Below are 8,738 nucleotides of genomic sequence, written 5' to 3' on the forward strand. Positions count from 1 at the left end.
AAAAACCTAATGCTGACTAAAGGAAAAAGTTCAGTTTAGGGTTTAAAACCCTAATGCTGATTAAAAGAAAAAGTTCAGTTAAGGGTTTAAAACCCTAATGCTGATTAAAGGAAAAAGTTCAGTTTAGGGTTTAAAACCCTAAAGCTGACTGAATGGCAAAGTTCAGTTTAGGGTTTAAAACCCTAATGCTGAATGAATGGAAAAGAGTTCAGTTTAGGGTTTAAAACCCTAATGCTGACTGAAAGGAAAAGTTTAGTTTAGGGTTTAAAACCCTAATGCTGACTGAAAGGAAAAGTTCAGTTTAGGGTTTAAAACCCTAATGCTGACTAAAGGAAAAAGTTCAGTTTAGGGTCTAAAACCTTAATGCTGATTAAAGGAAAAAGTTCAGTTTAGGGTTTAAAACCCTAATGCTGACTGAATGGAAAAGAGTTCAGTTTAGGGTTTAAAACCCTAATGGTGAATAAAGGAAAAGTTCAGTTTAGGGTTTAAAACCCTAATGCTGACTGAAAGGAAGAGTTCAGTTTAGGGTTTAAAACCCTAATGCTGACTGAAAGGAAAAGAGTTCAGTTTAGGGTTTAAAGCCCTAATGCTGACTGACTGGAAAAAGTTCAGTTTAGGGTTTAAAACCTTAAAGCTGACTGAATGGCAAAGTTCAGTTTAGGGTTTAAAACCCTAATGCTGACTGAATGGAAAAGTTCAGTTTAGGGTTTAAAACTCTAATGCTAACTAAAGCAAAAAGTTTAGTTTAGGGTTTAAAACCCTAATGCTGAATAAACGAAAGAGTTCAGTTTAGGGTTTAAAACCCTAATGCTGACTGAATGGAAAAGTTCAGTTTAGGGTTTAAAACCCTAATGCTGACTAAAGGAAAAAGTTCAGTTTAGGGTTTAAAACCCTAATGCTGACTAAAGGAAAAGTTCAGTTTAGGGTTTAAAACCCTAATGTTGACTAAAGGGAAAAGTTCAGTTTAGGGTTTAAAACCCTAATGCTGATTGAAAGGAAAAGAGTTCAGTTTAGGGTTTAAAACCCTAATGCTGACTGACTGGAAAAAGTTCAGTTTAAGGTATAAAACCTTAATGCTGACTGGAAGGAAAAAGTTTAGTTTATGGTTTAAAACCCTAATGCTGACTGAAAGGAAATGTTCAGTTTAGGGTTTAAAACCCTAATGCTGACTAAAGGAAAAAGTTCAGTTTAGGGTTTAAAACCCTAATGCTGATTAAAGGAAAAAGTTCAGTTTAGGGTTTAAAACCCTAATGCTGACTGAATGATGCTGACTGAATGGAAAAGATTTCAGTTTAGGGTTTAAAACCCTAATGCTGACTAAAGAAAAAGTTCAGTTTAGGGTTTAAAACCCTAATGCTGACTGAATGGAAAAGATTTCAGTTTAGGGTTTAAAACCCTAATTCTGACTGAAAGGAAAAGTTCAGTTTAGGGTTTAAAACCCTAATGCTGACTAAAGGAAAAAGTTCAGTTTAGGGTTTAAAACCCTAATGCTGATTAAAGGAAAAAGTTCAGTTTAGGGTTTAAAACCCTAATGCTGACTGAATGGAAAAGAGTTCAATTTAGGGTTTAAAACCCTAATGCTGACTAAAGGAAAAAGTTCAGTTTAGGGTTTAAAAACCTAATGCTAACTAAAGGAAAAAGTTCAGTTTAGGGTTTAAAACCCTAATGCTGACTAAAGGAAAAGTTTAGTTTAGGGTTTAAAACCCTAATGCGGACTGAATGGAAATGTTTAGTTTAGGGTTTAAAACCCTAATGCTGACTAAAGGAAAAAGTTCAGTTTAGGGTTTAAAACCCTAATGCTGACTAAAGGAAAAGTTCAGTTTAGGGTTTAAAACCCTAATGCTGACTAAAGGGAAAAGTTCAGATTAGGGTTTAAAACCCTAATGCTGACTGAAAGGAAAAGAGTTCAGTTTAGGGTTTAAAACCCTAATGCTGACTTACTGGAAAAAGTTCAGTTTAATGTATAAAACCTTAATGTTGACTGGAAGGAAAAAGTTCAGTTTAGGGTTTAAAACCCTAACGCTGACTGAAAGGAAATGTTCAGTTTAGGGTTTAAAACCCTAATGCTGACTTAAAGGAAAAAGTTCAGTTTAGGGTTTAAAACCCTAATGCTGACTGAATGGAAAAGATTTCAGTTTAGGGTTTAAAACCCTAATACTGACTAAAGGAAAAGTTCAGTTTAGGGTTTAAAACCCTAATGCTGACTAAAGGAAAAAGTTCAGTTTAGGGTTTAAAACCCTAATGCTGATTAAAGAAAAAAGTTCAGTTTAGGGTTTAATACCCTAATGCTGACTGAATGGAAAAGATTTCAGTTTAGGGTTTAAAACCCTAATGCCGACTGAAAGGAAAAGTTCAGTTTAGGGTTTAAAACCCTAATGCTGACTAAAGGAAAAAGTTCAGTTTAGGGTTTAAAACCCTAATGCTGATTAAATGAAAAAGTTCAGTTTAGGGTTTAAAACCCTAATGCTGACTGAATGGAAAAGAGTTCAGTTTACGGTTTAAAACCCTAATGCTGACTAAAGGAGAAAGTTCAGTTTAGGGTTTAAAAACCTAATGCTGACTAAAGGAAAAAGTTCAGTTTAGGGTTTAAAACCCTAATGCTGATTAAAAGAAAAAGTTCAGTTTAGGGTTTAAAACCCTAATGCTGATTAAAGGAAAAAGTTCAGTTTAGGGTTTAAAACCCTAAAGCTGACTGGATGGCAAAGTTCAGTTTAGGGTTTAAAACCCTAATGCTGAATGAATGGAAAAGAGTTCAGTTTAGGGTTTAAAACCCTAATGCTGACTAAAGGAAAAGTTTAGTTTAGGGTTTAAAACCCTAATGCTGACTGAAAGGAAAAGTTCAGTTTAGGGTTTAAAACCCTAATGCTGACTAAAGGAAAAAGTTCAGTTTAGGGTTTAAAACCCTAATGCTGACTGAATGGAAAAGAGTTCAGTTTAGGGTTTAAAACCCTAATGCTGACTGAATGGAAAAGAGTTCAGTTTAGGGTTTAAAACCCTAATGTTAAATAAAGGAAAAGTTCAGTTTAGGGTTTAAAACCCTAATGCTGACTGAAAGGAAGAGTTCAGTTTAGGGTTTAAAACCCTAATGCTGACTGAAAGGAAAAGAGTTCAGTTTAGGGTTTAAAGCCCTAATGCTGACTGACTGGAAAAAGTTCAGTTTAGGGTTTAAAACCTTAAAGCTGACTGAATGGCAAAGTTCAGTTTAGGGTTTAAAACCCTAATGCTGACTGAATGGAAAAGTTCAGTTTAGGGTTTAAAACTCTAATGCTAACTAAAGCAAAAAGTTTAGTTTAGGGTTTAAAACCCTAATGCTGAATAAAGGAAAGAGTTCAGTTTAGGGTTTAAAACCCTAATGCTGACTGAATGGAAAAGTTCAGTTTAGGGTTTAAAACCCTAATGCTGACTGAAAGGAAAAGAGTTCAGTTTAGGGTTTAAAACCCTAATGCTGACTGACTGGAAAAAGTTCAGTTTAAGGTTTAAAACCCTAATGCTGACTGGAAGGAAAAAGTTCAGTTTTGGGTTTAAAACCCTAATGCTGACTGAAAGGAAAAGTTCAGTTTAGGGTTTAAATCCCTAATGCTGACTAAAGGAAAAAGTTCAGTTTAGGGTTTAAAACCCTAATGCTGACTGAATGGAAAAGAGTTCAGTTTAGGGTTTAAAACCCTAATGCTGACTAAAGGAGAAAGTTCAGTTTAGGGTTTAAAAACCTAATGCTGACTAAAGGAAAAAGTTCAGTTTAGGGTTTAAAACCCTAATGCTGATTAAAAGAAAAAGTTCAGTTAAGGGTTTAAAACCCTAATGCTGATTAAAGGAAAAAGTTCAGTTTAGGGTTTAAAACCCTAAAGCTGACTGAATGGCAAAGTTCAGTTTAGGGTTTAAAACCCTAATGCTGAATGAATGGAAAAGAGTTCAGTTTAGGGTTTAAAACCCTAATGCTGACTAAAGGAAAAGTTTAGTTTAGGGTTTAAAACCCTAATGCTGACTGAAAGGAAAAGTTCAGTTTAGGGTTTAAAACCCTAATGCTGACTAAAGGAAAAAGTTCAGTTTAGGGTTTAAAACCCTAATGCTGACTGAAGGAAAAAGTTCAGTTTAGGGTTTAAAACCCTAATGCTGACTGAATGGAAAAGAGTTCAGTTTAGGGTTTAAAACCCTAATGGTGAATAAAGGAAAAGTTCAGTTTAGGGTTTAAAACCCTAATGCTGACTGAAAGGAAGAGTTCAGTTTAGGGTTTAAAACCCTAATGCTGACTGAAAGGAAAAGAGTTCAGTTTAGGGTTTAAAGCCCTAATGCTGACTGACTGGAAAAAGTTCAGTTTAGGGTTTAAAACCTTAAAGCTGACTGAATGGCAAAGTTCAGTTTAGGGTTTAAAACCCTAATGCTGACTGAATGGAAAAGTTCAGTTTAGGGTTTAAAACTCTAATGCTAACTAAAGCAAAAAGTTTAGTTTAGGGTTTAAAACCCTAATGCTGAATAAACGAAAGAGTTCAGTTTAGGGTTTAAAACCCTAATGCTGACTGAATGGAAAAGTTCAGTTTAGGGTTTAAAACCCTAATGCTGACTAAAGGAAAAAGTTCAGTTTAGGGTTTAAAACCCTAATGCTGACTAAAGGAAAAGTTCAGTTTAGGGTTTAAAACCCTAATGTTGACTAAAGGGAAAAGTTCAGTTTAGGGTTTAAAACCCTAATGCTGATTGAAAGGAAAAGAGTTCAGTTTAGGGTTTAAAACCCTAATGCTGACTGACTGGAAAAAGTTCAGTTTAAGGTATAAAACCTTAATGCTGACTGGAAGGAAAAAGTTTAGTTTATGGTTTAAAACCCTAATGCTGACTGAAAGGAAATGTTCAGTTTAGGGTTTAAAACCCTAATGCTGACTAAAGGAAAAAGTTCAGTTTAGGGTTTAAAACCCTAATGCTGATTAAAGGAAAAAGTTCAGTTTAGGGTTTAAAACCCTAATGCTGACTGAATGATGCTGACTGAATGGAAAAGATTTCAGTTTAGGGTTTAAAACCCTAATGCTGACTAAAGAAAAAGTTCAGTTTAGGGTTTAAAACCCTAATGCTGACTGAATGGAAAAGATTTCAGTTTAGGGTTTAAAACCCTAATTCTGACTGAAAGGAAAAGTTCAGTTTAGGGTTTAAAACCCTAATGCTGACTAAAGGAAAAAGTTCAGTTTAGGGTTTAAAACCCTAATGCTGATTAAAGGAAAAAGTTCAGTTTAGGGTTTAAAACCCTAATGCTGACTGAATGGAAAAGAGTTCAATTTAGGGTTTAAAACCCTAATGCTGACTAAAGGAAAAAGTTCAGTTTAGGGTTTAAAAACCTAATGCTAACTAAAGGAAAAAGTTCAGTTTAGGGTTTAAAACCCTAATGCTGACTAAAGGAAAAGTTTAGTTTAGGGTTTAAAACCCTAATGCGGACTGAATGGAAATGTTTAGTTTAGGGTTTAAAACCCTAATGCTGACTAAAGGAAAAAGTTCAGTTTAGGGTTTAAAACCCTAATGCTGACTAAAGGAAAAGTTCAGTTTAGGGTTTAAAACCCTAATGCTGACTAAAGGGAAAAGTTCAGATTAGGGTTTAAAACCCTAATGCTGACTGAAAGGAAAAGAGTTCAGTTTAGGGTTTAAAACCCTAATGCTGACTTACTGGAAAAAGTTCAGTTTAATGTATAAAACCTTAATGTTGACTGGAAGGAAAAAGTTCAGTTTAGGGTTTAAAACCCTAACGCTGACTGAAAGGAAATGTTCAGTTTAGGGTTTAAAACCCTAATGCTGACTAAAGGAAAAAGTTCAGTTTAGGGTTTAAAACCCTAATGCTGACTGAATGGAAAAGATTTCAGTTTAGGGTTTAAAACCCTAATACTGACTAAAGGAAAAGTTCAGTTTAGGGTTTAAAACCCTAATGCTGACTAAAGGAAAAAGTTCAGTTTAGGGTTTAAAACCCTAATGCTGATTAAAGAAAAAAGTTCAGTTTAGGGTTTAATACCCTAATGCTGACTGAATGGAAAAGATTTCAGTTTAGGGTTTAAAACCCTAATGCCGACTGAAAGGAAAAGTTCAGTTTAGGGTTTAAAACCCTAATGCTGACTAAAGGAAAAAGTTCAGTTTAGGGTTTAAAACCCTAATGCTGATTAAATGAAAAAGTTCAGTTTAGGGTTTAAAACCCTAATGCTGACTGAATGGAAAAGAGTTCAGTTTACGGTTTAAAACCCTAATGCTGACTAAAGGAGAAAGTTCAGTTTAGGGTTTAAAAACCTAATGCTGACTAAAGGAAAAAGTTCAGTTTAGGGTTTAAAACCCTAATGCTGATTAAAAGAAAAAGTTCAGTTTAGGGTTTAAAACCCTAATGCTGATTAAAGGAAAAAGTTCAGTTTAGGGTTTAAAACCCTAAAGCTGACTGGATGGCAAAGTTCAGTTTAGGGTTTAAAACCCTAATGCTGAATGAATGGAAAAGAGTTCAGTTTAGGGTTTAAAACCCTAATGCTGACTAAAGGAAAAGTTTAGTTTAGGGTTTAAAACCCTAATGCTGACTGAAAGGAAAAGTTCAGTTTAGGGTTTAAAACCCTAATGCTGACTAAAGGAAAAAGTTCAGTTTAGGGTTTAAAACCCTAATGCTGACTGAATGGAAAAGAGTTCAGTTTAGGGTTTAAAACCCTAATGCTGACTGAATGGAAAAGAGTTCAGTTTAGGGTTTAAAACCCTAATGTTAAATAAAGGAAAAGTTCAGTTTAGGGTTTAAAACCCTAATGCTGACTGAAAGGAAGAGTTCAGTTTAGGGTTTAAAACCCTAATGCTGACTGAAAGGAAAAGAGTTCAGTTTAGGGTTTAAAGCCCTAATGCTGACTGACTGGAAAAAGTTCAGTTTAGGGTTTAAAACCTTAAAGCTGACTGAATGGCAAAGGTTCAGTTTAGGGTTTAAAACCCTAATGCTGACTGAATGGAAAAGTTCAGTTTAGGGTTTAAAACTCTAATGCTAACTAAAGCAAAAAGTTTAGTTTAGGGTTTAAAACCCTAATGCTGAATAAAGGAAAGAGTTCAGTTTAGGGTTTAAAACCCTAATGCTGACTGAATGGAAAAGTTCAGTTTAGGGTTTAAAACCCTAATGCTGACTGAAAGGAAAAGAGTTCAGTTTAGGGTTTAAAACCCTAATGCTGACTGACTGGAAAAAGTTCAGTTTAAGGTTTAAAACCCTAATGCTGACTGGAAGGAAAAAGTTCAGTTTTGGGTTTAAAACCCTAATGCTGACTGAAAGGAAAAGTTCAGTTTAGGGTTTAAATCCCTAATGCTGACTAAAGGAAAAAGTTCAGTTTAGGGTTTAAAACCCTAATGCTGACTGAATGGAAAAGAGTTCAGTTTAGGGTTTAAAACCCTAATGCTGACTAAAGGAGAAAGTTCAGTTTAGGGTTTAAAAACCTAATGCTGACTAAATGAAAAAGTTCAGTTTAGGGTTTAAAACCCTAATGCTGATTAAAAGAAAAATTTCAGTTAAGGGTTTAAAACCCTAATGCTGATTAAAGGAAAAAGTTCAGTTTAGGGTTTAAAACCCTAATGCTGATTAAAGGAAAAAGTTCAGTTTAGGGTTTAAAACCCTAATGCTGAATGAATGGAAAAGAGTTCAGTTTAGGGTTTAAAACCCTAATGCTGACTAAAGGAAAAGTTTAGTTTAGGGTTTAAAACCCTAATGCTGACTGAAAGGAAAAGTTCAGTTTAGGGTTTAAAACCCTAATGCTGACTAAAGGAAAAAGTTCAGTTTAGGGTTTAAAACCCTAATGCTGACTGAAGGAAAAAGTTCAGTTTAGGGTTTAAAACCCTAATGCTGACTGAATGGAAAAGAGTTCAGTTTAGGGTTTAAAACCCTAATGGTGAATAAAGGAAAAGTTCAGTTTAGGGTTTAAAACCCTAATGCTGACTGAAAGGAAGAGTTCAGTTTAGGGTTTAAAACCCTAATGCTGACTGAAAGGAAAAGAGTTCAGTTTAGGGTTTAAAGCCCTAATGCTGACTGACTGGAAAAAGTTCAGTTTAGGGTTTAAAACCTTAAAGCTGACTGAATGGCAAAGTTCAGTTTAGGGTTTAAAACCCTAATGCTGACTGAATGGAAAAGTTCAGTTTAGGGTTTAAAACTCTAATGCTAACTAAAGCAAAAAGTTTAGTTTAGGGTTTAAAACCCTAATGCTGAATAAACGAAAGAGTTCAGTTTAGGGTTTAAAACCCTAATGCTGACTGAATGGAAAAGTTCAGTTTAGGGTTTAAAACCCTAATGCTGACTAAAGGAAAAAGTTCAGTTTAGGGTTTAAAACCCTAATGCTGACTAAAGGAAAAGTTCAGTTTAGGGTTTAAAACCCTAATGTTGACTAAAGGGAAAAGTTCAGTTTAGGGTTTAAAACCCTAATGCTGATTGAAAGGAAAAGAGTTCAGTTTAGGGTTTAAAACCCTAATGCTGACTGACTGGAAAAAGTTCAGTTTAAGGTATAAAACCTTAATGCTGACTGGAAGGAAAAAGTTTAGTTTATGGTTTAAAACCCTAATGCTGACTGAAAGGAAATGTTCAGTTTAGGGTTTAAAACCCTAATGCTGACTAAAGGAAAAAGTTCAGTTTAGGGTTTAAAACCCTAATGCTGATTAAAGGAAAAAGTTCAGTTTAGGGTTTAAAACCCTAATGCTGACTGAATGATGCTGACTGAATGGAAAAGATTTCAGTTTAGGGTTTAAAACCCTAATGCTGACTAAAGAAAAAGTTCAGTTTA

This window comes from Nicotiana sylvestris, chromosome 8 (genome assembly GCF_000393655.2).
Source record: "Nicotiana sylvestris chromosome 8, ASM39365v2, whole genome shotgun sequence".
Taxonomy (NCBI): Eukaryota; Viridiplantae; Streptophyta; class Magnoliopsida; order Solanales; family Solanaceae; genus Nicotiana; species Nicotiana sylvestris.